The 14,968-nt window shown below is 32.6% G+C and overlaps 1 long non-coding RNA gene across 4 annotated transcripts in view; it reads left to right on the top strand.

The window, feature by feature from the left end:
• The window catches only part of LOC127987404 (uncharacterized), a 70,888-nt gene that overhangs the window by 15,926 nt on the left and 39,994 nt on the right, over positions 1–14,968 (top strand). For 2 of the 4 annotated variants that reach the window (XR_008161195.1, XR_008161197.1), the window contains exons 4-5: positions 1,222–1,275; positions 1,537–1,571. This is a non-coding gene — a long non-coding RNA (uncharacterized LOC127987404). Of the gene's footprint in view, positions 1–1,221; positions 1,276–1,536; positions 1,572–5,224; positions 5,411–14,968 lie in introns of those variants that run through there. The other 2 variants (XR_008161196.1, XR_008161198.1) reach the window with 2 other exon arrangements.

Below are 14,968 nucleotides of genomic sequence, written 5' to 3'. Positions count from 1 at the left end.
TTTTCTTTCCATTTTTTTTTATGCTTAAGACAAAAAAGAGACAATATTGTCATATCATTACAAACCATACATCAGTAGAAAACTTTTTATTCAGCTTTCAGATTATGTATAAATCTCAATTTTGAAAAATTGACACTTAGGGTCATATATATATATATATATATATATATATATATATATATATATATATATATATATATATATTTATATATATTATACATATATATATATATAACCATGAGGAAAACAAGCTTCATTAACTTTTTGCAATGTATAATTTGTATTATTATTATTATTATTATTATTATTATTATTATTGTTTCTAATTTGTTATATTATTGAGCACTTGTGTTGCATGTTTAATTAAGCTTTTAATTATTATTATAATTATTATTAGAAGTAAATTTAACAAATAAAAACAGGCTTAATTTACTTATACAATATATAATTGCATTTTTTTATTATAAATATTAATTTTAGTATGAAATATAAATGTTCTTGCCAGGTTTCATGTTCCTAATTATGCTTCCCACTGGTTTTTGATTTATATTTCTTCTCTTCTTCTTTTGTGAATTGTATTTACAGAATGTTGTTCTACTTGAATCTCTCAGTGATTTTCCAGAGTAACTAATTGAGATCCCCTGTGTGATGAATGGAGTCATCTGGATAATAAACGCAGCTGTCTTGACAACTTCCATTGTGCCTTTTAAAGGAAAGAGAAGGTTTCGTTTACGTACCACATGACTTTGTTTTCATCAACCAATGCCTGAACAAAAGATTGTAAGTGAATAGCTTTCACTTAAAGTGACTTTCATTTACTACATTTATTCAGCGTTTTCACACCTACCTGACAATTAAAGAACAAAGAGAGATGTTCAGCTCCTGAACTATAATGAATAAGCTCAAATCCAACTAGCACATTTAAATAAAGCGTATTCTTTCCAAGCACCATTTTGCATTGGACTCTTGAGTCACTGTAAGGTCCTTCACTCAGTTTTTACGGCTCATTATAAGTTCTTCACATTAGATATTGGATATCCTGGTTCTTTAAAGTGCCAAATCATTAAAATGTTCTTTGAGGAACCAATGTAAATCCCATATCTCATTTGGATCCAATCAAATATGGTTTACGAAGGGTTGACTTCAACCACAATGGGATTATTTCTTGGAAATACAGTCTGGTCTTTCTGCTAAACATCTCTTTCTTTGTGTTTCTTCCAGAAAAAAAAATATTTTGCATTGGGATTTAGAGTCTCTAAATGGTTCTTCATTGAGGTAGGTTTTTTTTTTTTTTTTTGGCTAATTAAACTTTCTTTATGACAATATTTGGGGTTTGGGGTTCTTTTAAGTACCAGAATATAAAAAAGTTACTCTTGGAACCAACAAATTTAATTTACTCTACATCCAATCAAATTTGGAATGGCACAGGTTAACATCAATCACAATGGGATTATTTACACAAAATTTTAAATAAAAATTATGTATATTTCAGTCTGTTCCCCCTGTTAAACATCACCTTTTGTGTTTCTTACAAAGGAAAGAACATCAGACTGGTTCAAAACAACATGAAGGTGAGTAAATGGTGACTAATGTCTTGTTTTAAGATGAAGCAACCCTTTAAATGGGACATAAAATTAAAGGTTCAAAATCAATATTAGGGATGTTGGGTTCTTTAAAACACCAGAACATAAAGTTAAGGGTGGAACAAACACAACAATTAATGTAGCAATCGCAACTCTCAAATCCCATTTATGTCCAATTAAATATTGCGTGGCAAAGGTTAACACCAGTCGTGATTGGATTATTTCACAAAATTACAGGAATAGAGTTTTTTAAGGCTCGATAAATGTTCTTTTGTTCAGTATTTGATATGTTGGGTTCTCGAAAGCACCAGAACATAAAAAAGTATTTGTAGAAACAAACACAACTCCAAAATTTTATTTAAGTCCAATCGAATATGGTATGTTAAGGATTGGCGTCAATCGCAATGGGAGTGTTTTACGAAATTACATGAATAGAGGTTTTTTATTAAGGCTCATTAAAGTTTCAATGTTTGGGGTTTTGGGTTCTTTAAACCATTAGAACATAAAAAATTATAATTTGTGAAGGAAACACAACTCTTAAAACTCGTAACTTCAATCCAATCAAATATGGCTGCCAAGGGCTGGTGTCAATCAAAATGAGACCCATGTCTAATATTGCACAAAATTACAGGAATAATAGCGTACTAAATTTTCACTTATGCTTCTTCCAGAAACAGAACATTCTTCTTCTAGTTTTTTCAGACTAACAATGGAAGCTCGAAACAGTTTTTTAATTGAAATGCAGTAGCTTATGTCAAGCGCTCCATCGAGAGATCCACGGGTCCAGAACGAGAGCGATCAGTATGGGAGCGAATCGTTGGAATGGGCCAATGCATGAGCGAGTCTCTCCAGCCTGGATGGCGGAGGGTTAAACGGTATGTGCGTGGTTTCACGCTGGTGGGCGGCGATCGGCGTGCCAGCATCTCCAGCTCCATCTGTGCTCGTGTTACAGCGCCGACAGCTCTCCAAACACACGTCGTGCTCCACTCTCTCCTAGCAGACGTGGTCAGTGAAGCTTCACAAGTGTGTGATTAGAAGTTCATTCGCTGAAGATTATCATGTACTGCTGGAAAGGCTCTTAAAGTAACTATTTATGACATTTTCACTTGAAGTTTTTACTTGCTTCCTAAAAAAGTTAGCTTCTTTAAACTTTAGTTTCTGCAACAGTCGAAAGTCACTCTTGTAGAAATGTTTTTATGCTAATATTTGAGGTTTTTAAAGGTCAGGCACATTATGTTAATATCAGATCCTTAAAGATATCAACATGATCTTAACATCAAAATTTACAGACAACGCACAATTATTTCCATAATGTGAAGTTTCCAAGTGAATTATATCTTATAAGACATATTTGTTATATTTTTTCATCTGCCTATTGTTTTAGCGTTTTTTTATCGTTTATTTTTTTGCTACATTTGATATTTGTTTAACGATTGTGTTTCAAGTTAAAAAGGGAATTTCAAAAAGGAAAATAAAAATATAAGATGAAAACCTTAAACTAAATGAAAATTAAAAATGCTGCTTTGGCGAATAACTGAAATAACTAAATTACCAACTGGAAATAAATAAAAATTAAAACTAACTAAAACAATAGCAAACAAAAACGTAAAAAACTATTATAGTATATAAATAACATTAAAACTAAAGTGTCTCAGCCAAACATAAAAATGCAAAAATGCATAAAAATACCCAAATAAATGAATATATAATTGAAAAAACTTAATATATACATAGAAATAATTAATTGCACAAGATATAAAAATAACTTGGCTAAATAAATGCACACATTAAAGGAAAAATACTACAACATAAACATGCATAAATTCTTGGGGAAATGCACAAATATGTTTATTTTAAATCAATTTTATTGTATTGTTTAATTATTTCTTCCTCCATACACTGCTAAATCTTTGGTAGTAAGACCAGGAACAAGACAAAGTTAGTCTATTTTGATTTCACATTTGTTTTATTGCGATTCAATCTGCAGCTAAACTCACGGTAATACAAACCTACACCGTTATCGCTCGGCTCGACGTGATAACACACCGTTAAAAAGCCACGCACTGTTGCAGGACTCTTTTAGGGCCTCCATAAAAATACTAATTACGGACTCCCAGAATGCTGTGCGTTGATGCATTGATAAATCTGTCCGTTTGGGGGGGTCTCCATCCAGATGGGCCGCATGGATCAGATTTACGAGAGTCCTTGTCGCTCGTTATCTGTCCTGTACAAAATTGGGGAAATCAATTGTCCAGATTAGGTTGGTGTCAGGATGAAATACTCGCACCCGTGTCTGTTATTAAACCTGCCATTGTGAGATTCAACCCTCTCGATCCAGAGCTCTTTATTGTGTGTTTATACGCCGGATCGTATCGTAATCACTCTCTTCTAACTAAACAAGTTTGTAAATAATTGTTGTAATGTGCTTGTGTTGAGCTGTCGGACAGCAGGGGTTTATGGGGCGTCGAAGCCGTTGGCTTGTTTTTACGGTGGGTTTGATGACGGATGGAGAGGTGAATCTGATTATGTATGTTTAGTCCATCAGAACATGTAAAACTGTAGGTCAAACCTCAGTCACATTCACATGCATTCAATTATACAACCCACACTTCCAGTCCTATTAATGCTGATGTTTTATTAAGTAGCTAAGAGTATAAAATGCATAATTTTGATGATAAAAAATTAATGCATTGAGTGCAGACTTTAATAATCATATATTATAATTAAAATAATGCACCATTATATGCAAATGAATTTCACTGCACTTTATGTGAAGACATTTAGGATGCCTCTATTAATATTAAAAATTGCACGCATACATTTGATCAAAGTTTGTGAATTATATGATTTTTTTTGTTTGTTTTATCAACAAATTGCAAATTATTATGCATATTCATGAATATTTGCATTGGTTATTTGTTCATTGCAATTTGTGCGTTATTAATATATACATTTATATTTTAATTGTTTGTAATTGTTATATTTTAATTGTTGTTTGAGTAAATTTTTAGTCAAATAATATGCAGATCTGTTATGCATATGTATATGTATGTATCATGCATATGTTAAGTTGATAAAATGATATAATTTATAATTAATACATTTAAAAAAATTGGATCAAGAAACATTACTCAGTTATAAACTAATATAATTATAATACTATTTATAATTATTAAACATGACTATATAGTAAAAGTATATAGTAAAAATAAGTATTTTTTAACTGTTTAATTTGATAGTTTATAGACATTACATAATTCCTGTTTTTCATTTGTTTCATTCATAAACATACAATAATTTTGTATCCAAATTCATAAACACATGTTAATTTGTTTTCCAAAACAAGTCTTTTAGGGACTATAAAATCTTCAGTACTAATAAAAAATATTAATAAACTATGGATATGTATTAAATCTATATTTGTTAAATCTAACTATACATTTTTTTAAATTATATTCTACATTTATTGCAATAATATAATGATTTAGTAACAAATTATATTCCAATTATACATAATTATACTTAATATTAAAAACATTTGGGAAAAAAGAAATCTTGTAAATCTCTCATTAACATCCATTGTCTGGACGAGTGAATGGAGCTTGAACATTATGCTAAATATCTCATTTTGCCTTCTACAGGTCATACACTTTAGGAATGACCTGAGGGTCAGTAAATAAAGACGGACCCATAGTTTTGGGGTGTTTTTGCCTTGTTGGAGCAGCATGTTTGTGAGAGATTTTCTCCAGTTCACAGAAAGTCATCTATTCAAAGTCAACATGAAACCATTTAAACAGTGTTTTCCATTAAATTGTCTTTAGCAAACAGCTCGGTGGCTATTATCGTTATGGTTAGCAATTCAGGCCTGTGAATGTGGACCTGATATCCTCATTAGAGCAGGTATTTCTAGATGTTGGGCCCTGCTGAGAGACGCTGGGCTCAGGAACATTCGGCTCGACGGGACACACTAATAAAATCCAGCTGGAGAGGCTTTAATGAAACCCAAACTGATTCTGCATCAGACTGGAGACGAGAAGTCCCTGCTTCAGCCTTGAGCTGTTGGTGCTTTACATGTGTCTTCTGTCGACTGTTGATCTCGTTTGGATTTAAATGAAGAGGTTATAATCAATCTTTTTAATTAGACATAAAAATAAATATTTAAATTATCTAACATATAGTTCAATTCTTAGTATAACAATAATACATTTTGAATAAACTTATATTAATAAAATATAATATTCTAATACAATAAACCTAATTATATATAATTATAACAATAAATTAGAATAAAATGAAACAATTACAAATAATTAAACACAATCATAAAATAATATAATACATATAATAATCCTAATTCATAACATAATTCATGATAATAATAATAAATTATAATAAAATTACAAATTCTTAAATACAACAAAATAATCTATTAAATAGAAGTAGTTATATATAATTCCGATAATAATAATAATATTAGAACAAAAAAAAAATAATAATAATGTTAAATATAATAAATAAATATTTTTATTTAATTTTAATTATAATAAAATTTGGAAAAAAAAATAATAAAGTTAACATTATGAAAAAATAATAGTTACAAAGAAAAAATATAGTCATACTAGAATAAAAAATATAATCAATATAAAACAAATGATAATATTTTGATTTATAATGAATATAATTGGGTTGATGTTTCGTTGATTGTAATGGTAGTGATTTAGCATTGACTGAATTGTACAGTTGAGTGTAATTGTACCAAACTCTGATGAAGGTGAAGACTGGGGTCTGTGTTAGCGTGCTGCTGATGAGACGTGTTTTTGAAGGTGTCCCTTCATCCATTAACAGAAGAGCTGCTCGGCCGGTCACAGTTCATCCTGTCTCCTCATTAAGACGTCTGATTTATTCCTCAGACTCAAAATGAAGCTTTCAGAATGTTTCCTTACAGTTCTCTGGACAGAAAACATATGAGAAATGACAAACTCATCCAGACATGTTGTTTCACTAAGCATCTAGACTCATGGAATGTTTGAGAACGTTTTCCTAACGTTAACACAACGTTTTCAGAACATTTCCTGTTGACACAGTTCATAAAGGCAAAAGCCACATAAGAAACACTGAATTTATGTGCAGCCTTCTTCACTTCCAGACTCTCAAGAAATATGAAGCGTTAAAAAAAATGTTTCCCTAACGTTTTTCCGCAACAGTTACGTACACTTTCAGAACGTTTCTTGTCTGGTTTCAACGTTTTTGCAGGCAGAAGCTGCGTAAGAAACCGTGAACGCATCGAGAGTCACGAATGAAATTTCCCTATTGTTACACAATGTTTGCATACGTTATTAAAACGTTCCCTGTTAGTAGACACGTTTCTTTAAACAGAAACCACGTAAGACATTGCGAACTCAACCAGACGTGCAGCTTTCTTCACTTCCAGGCTCTCAGACATCATGTTCTCTTCCTCTCATCGCTGTAATCTCTCCAAACTCCCTCATGAGAGTGAGGCGTCCCGTGGCTGTGGTGTGAAAAGCCTGCGGTTTAGCTCGGTGTCTGAAAGCATCCGTGCGCCGGGGGTCGTCCAGTTCGGGTGTGAAGTGGCAGGATGTCCCATCCGGGTCCCACAGGTGTGTTTTTTCATGCGTTGAAGTGATTTCTCTCTCTCTCTGTGAAGTGCAGACAGGGGACGCCCACTTCAAAAGCCTTTTAATGCGTGTCACCGGCCCTCGGGGACAGCGGCTCTCACAGACCTGTCCATCTGACAGACATATCAGTCCAGTCTGGCAGAGCGACGCACCCGGGAGTGCCAGGAAAACGAAGAGGAGGATGACGAGGAAGTGCTCCTGCCAAATAAAAGCTTTTGCTTCACTGCTTTTATATTATGACATGTTGATGGGGTAGGTGGTTTGGCACTGAACAATGGCGACAACTAAACAATGGCCTCTTCAGTGCTCGCCGAGATTCAGAGCTTAACTGAACGATTGTACATGCAAACAATCCCATATGAAGAGAGAGTTGTGTTCACGTTTTTACACAATCATGCTTGTGGATTTCGCCTGGTAGGCGATAAAGCAACAAAATGTGGTTTTATTTTTAAATCATACTTCTTAAATCATATTTTTAAATTGATAATTTATCCATTACATTTTATTTCTGAGTCTCCTAGTGGCCTTTTTTTTAAACATCATAAAATGTCCTATTTTTGGACGTCTTTGACAGCCCTTATTTTTCCATGATATGTATTTTTACAATTATCTTTAAATATCCAATGATATTTATTATGAACATTTACATTTTTAATCGTTTTATTTTACTTATAATTTTTGGTGCGATAAATCGCATTAGTTACCTTGCTTTTCAAAATTAGCGTGTTACAAATGTTAGCTTGAGAAATTTGGACAACAATAGTCTAGCAAATGCTAAGAAGCTTTAATTGAAGATTTTTAATTTGCGCTGAAGAAACTAAAAACAATATAACGGTAATAATTTTATTCATTACTTTCATTGTGTTGAATTACGTAAGCGGATGTGCATAAGCTAACATGCTAGTGTGTAACAAATATTAGCATTAGCATAGAACAAGACAATCTCGAAAAAAAAATGTTAAGAATGTCTTTGACTCGTTTGACATGTTTTAATAATTTCGTAAATTTTAAGTTATTTTTACAGATTTTTTACGCTTTTATTGTAAATATTTTACTTTTTTATCAGTTTGTTACATTTAATGCCATTTGTTGAGTGTTCTATTAATTTAAATTCTCTACATTTAATTAATTTATTGATTTATTAGAATTTTATGAATTAAACTGTCACACTCTGAACCACCTTTTACCTTTCACTATATGCTAGCTTGCTTAACCTGATGTTTGTTGTATTACAAATCTTAGCATGCTAAATTTGAAAATGGCAATTAAAAACGACAATAATGGCCTTTTTGGTGAATTATGAGATTCAAACCGTCACTAGACATTTCTATACTTAATATTTAATTCATTCCTGTTTTCTACACTGAATCCATCTCAAATGTCTCAATGCTCATACACTCGCATGTACGACTCAAAAGGCCTTGGCACATCATTCACTAAAACTCAATGCTGGCTTGAATTTTAAAAGGGCCTCGTTCCACCTCAGGCAGGACGGCTGGGCTGTTTGTCTGAAATGCATTACGCCGTGTGCTTTGTATTCTACGAAGGGTTTCGTTATGGCCTGATACTGCCTAAGTGTGCTAAATCTAACTAAAGATCTTTAACATGATATCAGAGGCTGATTTGTGATTAGATGTGAAGACTGAAGGTCAAAATCACCCTTGAGCACAGCTCCTGAAGGTAATGCTTCTCTTTTTGCCTTTATTAAATATTAAATCAACATTAACTGCCATTAAATTACTGCATTAACCAAACTACTAAATTACAGTGCTTATTAGGCATCACTAACCGAAAAGGAAAGTAATCTCAGATTCGGATGATGCAAGTAATTGAATTCTGATGTGTAAATGTTTATGACAAAAAGATTACAACTTTTTTGTTGGAATAACATGCACCGATAAATTGTTCGCAAAAAGACCGAGAACATGCATTAGGACAAAAAAATATATATACACACAAAAAAAAAATACATTGCACTTATAAATATTAAATTGACATTTTATAAATAATGTAGCACTTTTTTGTGCAAACTTGTTTAAACAAGCATGTTAGCATGCAAAATTCGTAAAAAATTAATAAGAAATATCATAAAAACTGAGCACCACATAAACCTTTTTATTTTTTCAAAACATTATTTTTTTTTTATTTATGTTAAGCTAAGGTGTTAACCTATAAAATTTGCACATTATGACTTGGCGCATGTTTAAACAAGCATGTTAGCATGAAAAATTCGTAAGAAAATTTAATAAGAAATATCATAAACTAAGCACCACATAAACCTTTTTATTTTTTCAAAACGTATTTTTTTTTTAATTTATGTTAAGCTAAGGTGTTAACCTATAAAATTTGCACATTATGACTTGGCGCATGTTTAAACAAGCATGTTAGCATGAAAAATTTGTAAGAAAATTTAATAAGAAATATCATAAAAACTAAGCACCACATAAGCCTTTTTATTTTTTCAAAACATAATTTTTTTTTATTTATGTTGAGCTAAGGTGTTAACCTATAAAATTTGTACATTATGACTTGGCGCATGTTTAAACAAGCATGTTAGCATGAAAAATTCGTAAGAAAATTTAATAAGAAATATCATAAAAACTGAGCACCACATAAACCTTTTTATTTTTTCAAAACATAATTTTTTTAAAAATTTATGTTAAGCTAAAGTGTTAGCCTATAAAATATGCACATTATGACTTGGCGTATGTTGCGATATTAACTTTAAGATAAGGTGTTAATGTACAATTCGCACATTATAACTTATCGCATGTTATGATGTTAACCTTAGGTGTTGACATAAAATGTGCTTATTATGACTTGTCGCATATTCTGATGTTAACTTCACGCTAAGGTGTTAGCATGTACACATTATGAATTTTGTCCCATCTTGTAATGTTATCTTTAATATAATGTAAATTTCGCACATTATGGCTTGTCACATGTTGTGCTGTTAAGCTAAATTATTTACATGTACATTGTACAGCTTGTGAACCACAAATTTTTTCAACTTTTCCACTTCATCAGTCAAAAAGAAAAGCTGCAATTTTTCCCGCATTTCTATAAATGTCTACAACAAAAAGATTGTCATCAAAACAAACTCTTTTTGTTGGCATAAACATGCATTGTGTGCAATATATCCAAAAGCTTGACTAAGGAATGTAAGTAAGTATAATGTTGATTTTATGTTGACATAGGTGCAATATTTCACCTTTGATACTTCCTTTAAATCATAATACTGTACACAATTTCAACATGTCGCTTTGTCAGCTCTAGGAAGTGGGATTATTTCCTCTCTCTCCTCCCGTCTCTCCCTTGATTTTCTGCCATTCTCTTTCGACATCTCGCTCACTCTTTGTACTTGTCGAGAGCCGAAGATCAAAGACGAGCGCCGTGAAGCTCCCAGGCCTAAATTAGATTCATGCTTCCTTGAAAGAACAGAGAAATTGGTAGGATGAAAACTGAAGGTCAATGTCAGCTTGCTCTCAACAAAATGCCGCCTCCTCGCGAGCGGGATTAGGTCTCGATGCCAGGGTACCAGAGAGCAGGGGAACGAGGAGCGAGCGGAGAATGGGCATCAGGTGGAGAGGGGCTCTTATCACCCGCGGCCACATCTGAACTGGTTCCACCTCAGAAACGTGCGCAAAGACACATATTAGGCATGGCAGAACAGCAAGTAATAGCTCAGGGCGCTGTTATAGATCAAAGAAATCAATACGATACATCAATAAAATATTTACAAAGGCTTGTTATCCGTGTTTTTCTTTTGCAAACATGCCTAAAAGAAATTCCCAGCTATTTTTCAGCCATTCAATGAGCTCTAATACATTTCAGCCACGTAGCAAAGCCGTGGAATGCATTAGCATTGCCACTGTGACTTCTGAACCATTTTTTCGAAAGGTTGTAATTATTACTTCAACCCTTGGTTATTATGTGTACCATAACACTTACTGTACCAATGGGCAAATATATCATGGCATTCATGCTAACCATAAATTATCGTCGCATCCTGAAACAGATTGCTGATGACATTGAGTGTCAGCAGACCTCAATGTGTTTTTTCTTTTCTTCTTGCATTCAAAGTTATTAAAAAGAATAAGTGTTGGCCAATAAGTAAGGAAGCATGTAATTACGAGGTGTTTGGGCGGCACTAGCTTTAGCACTTTAGCTTGTGACCTGTGATGGCTCAACAGACGAATTAATTACCAAGCATGGTCCTCTGCATTTCATTACAGGCGCTTCTCAACCCATCATTTCATTCTGCTTTTAATTTCTAAGATCCGTCTCACTACAGCTGAGCTCTTTCTATACTGTCTGTTCATTTTTGCTAATGCTAATCATGTTGCATGTAGTCTTTTTATGCTGTCTTTAAAGTTTCTGCCCAGTCGAAGTGCTAATAACTGCTTTATTGCTTTGCATGGAGTTATGTTAGACCAACTTTGACTAGCAACAAATCAGCTAGTTACTGTACAAGCTAACTTAAGGCAGTCAAGATTGTTTTTCAGACCTGGTGGCTGATTGACTGGTGAATGATCAATTTGGGCTGATTTAAAACTGGTTTGAACCAACTAGCAACCGGGCCAACTAGCAAACTGCTAGGTTCCAAAACACAACTAGCAACCTAGCATGGTAAGGCAGCAAGCACATCACTTTAGTTCTTTGTATATGAAATAGCCTGAAAGTATTGTTAACTAAACTAACATCAAATAGGTTAACAGATTAGATTCAAGTTTTATGACATACAACAAGCAGTGAAATGTAGGTTAGTTGTTATAGTATTGCTAAGCTCTATAGGTTAGCCGTAACATATTATACATTGTAGATTGCGAATGTGCATCAGTCTTTTGTGTATCTTCTCCTTCCCAGTGCTTCCTTCGACTCTCTCGTGTCTAATTAAAACCAGGCATAACTGTGGAGAAGCAGAACTTTATGTAAAACCTGCAGATGGTCAGTTTTTCAGAGCGCTACCTCCAGACAGTCACACTGACACAGTTAAATCACAGTATTTCACCCTCACACTGACACTGCAGTGCTGCTAGCATACCAACATCACAGTTCAGATGGAAATGACACCGCGCACATGATTTCGCTAAGCCAACTTCCTCACACCTTGGCTAGTGCATTGCCTGCTGCTTTGGCTCATGTTGTTGTTAGCTTTAGCAGCTATCCAACACGGTCCAGTATAACTATTAATGCTAAGCTAATCATTTAGCTTAGTTGAGGTGTTTAGGATAGGAAGAAATGAGATAAGATTCCTCACACATTTGCTAGCTAGCAGTACAAGCTAACTATAGATGCTAAGCTAATCAGTTAGCTTAGTTGAGATGACAATACGTTTAGGATATGAAGAAATGAGATAAGCTCACTCACACATTTGCTAGCTGGCAGGACAAGCTAACTATAATTGCTAAGTAATCAGTTAGCATAGTTGAGATGAAAATACGTTTAGGATATGAAGAAATGAGATAAGCTTCCTCACACATTTGCTAGCTAGCAATACAAGCTAACCTTTACAGTTACTAATCAGTTACAGCTGCTTAGCTGATATTAGCTTAGTTTGTTTTACTTACTCTAAAAAGGCTAACTGGATTTTCACGCATGTTTTACTGTCAGTCTTCTCTTTAGATTGAATCTGTATACCGCAGTGGCTGATGGGTACAACCTCACAACGCTGAAATGAACATTCATGGGTTTGGCAGACGCTCTTACCCTGCATCTGAGGTGCGTTTTATCGTGGCGTGTCTCCAGCTGTATCTCACTCATCTCTGTTTGCGCGAGACTCTTCAGAGTGAGCTCCGGGACGCCAGCGGGAGACTGCAGGGGATCTTGGCTGGAAGAGCCGTCTGTAATCGCCACTGATGGGCCCTTATTAGCCTAGCTTGTCTGCGGACGTCACCCGGGAGCCTGTGTGGAAGGGGACAGGGACACATCTGCTAAACCGAACCACAATCATCTCACATGACTGCAGGCCTGCGGCAAACGCCAGGTAGACGATTAGCAGGGGAATTATGGGTTTGGTGTTTGCATGTTTGATTTATTTCATCAGTTTGCCTACTGAGACTGATTTAGTTTAATGGGGATTAAAAAGGAGTGGGTGGGTTTTTATCATTGTAGGGTGGTTGTGTATACACTGGCAGCACACATTTATGTCCAAACACCATGTAAAAGTGGATATTCGCCCCTTTAATTAACTGATAAATTAAAAAGTTAAACTAAATGTTCATCTTTTACAGGTTGAATAAAGGTGGATTCTACAGGTTTCACATGCCATCTCTTCAATCCAGTTATTATTATTTTTATTGGTATTTTTTTATACTTTATGTAATATATAACTATAATATATAAAACAATCATGATATATGATTTAACACATCATATAATCATTATTTTTTTAATATTTTAAAATCTAAAATCTTTATTTTAAATTTTTGTTAAATATATTAATTTAAATTGTTCATGTTTTTCTGCTTAAATAAAAATGTCATATGATTTATTTTTTATTTTCTATTATTATATAACTATATTAAGCAATATTTCATTCAATATTAAATTTTTATTAGTTTTGAAGCCATAAATATATTTTTGCTACAATCTTTTTTTTAATTATTTAAAATGATAATATTTTTATTATTATATTTTAATATATTATGCAAAGCAATAATTAAATAATTTATTTAGTATTTTTATTCTATTTCTGGCTAAGTTTGGAGCCAAGCCGTTTATTATTATTATTATTATTATTATTATTATTATTATTATTTGATTATGTTTTAAAACTTATAGCTACTATTTTGTTATAATTTTTATTATTATAATTATTATTTCATACATTATATAACAAAATTGACTAATAATTAAATAATTTATGTATATTGTTATTCGTTTTGTGCCATATATTTTTCTTTACACTTTTTATTTTATGATTATAAAACTGATAGCTACTTTATAATAATAATAATAATAATAATAATATAAATAGATTAACCAATAATTTAATAATTTATTTACTTTTTATTGTATTTTTGTTCGTTTTTTTTAGCAATAATAATTTAACACTCATTTATATGATTATATTACACATATTTACAGTTTTTTATTATTATTTTTGTTAGTAGTATTATTATTTATATATTATATACCTCTATTGAAGAGCAGTTAAATTATTTGTTTTTTAAATTTTTTATAATTTTTTTATTGTTGTTAGTTTTGGAGGGATAATTTTCATTTTATTTTGTTTCTGATTATAAAATGTATATTTACTATTCAAATCTTATATATATATTAAATTTATATTTACTTTATCAGTAAATGTCTTTTTGTGAGCCAATGTTTCAGATTCATAATGGACACAATTGAGTCACTGACTTATTTTTTGTTCTATGTTCTTTCACTCACAAAGTTCATTGCCATTTCTTATTGGTTTTAAAAAGCACCCCAGTGTGAAGAAACAATAAGATCAGACAGTAGATGTTAGCATTACATGGAAAGCTTTGTAGAGTGAAACACAGAGTATCTGACGTCATGTGGGAAACAGATGGCAGGTACAGGTTCAATCCGCCGGGAACGATCGCACTGACTCGCCGTGTTGCACTTTTAACCGGAGAGACATTTCAAAGAAACATTAGCCATAATTAAGTTTACAAATATTTGTTTTCACACAGCCCCGAAGTTACGTAACATGCAATATAATCAAATAGCATTTGTAAGCCCATAATTTAGAGCAATTTAACTCAAACTCGTTACACGAAA

This window comes from Carassius gibelio, chromosome B22, assembly GCF_023724105.1.
Source record: "Carassius gibelio isolate Cgi1373 ecotype wild population from Czech Republic chromosome B22, carGib1.2-hapl.c, whole genome shotgun sequence".
Taxonomy (NCBI): domain Eukaryota; kingdom Metazoa; phylum Chordata; class Actinopteri; order Cypriniformes; family Cyprinidae; genus Carassius; species Carassius gibelio.
This window is presented reverse-complemented; position numbering and strand designations above follow the sequence as displayed.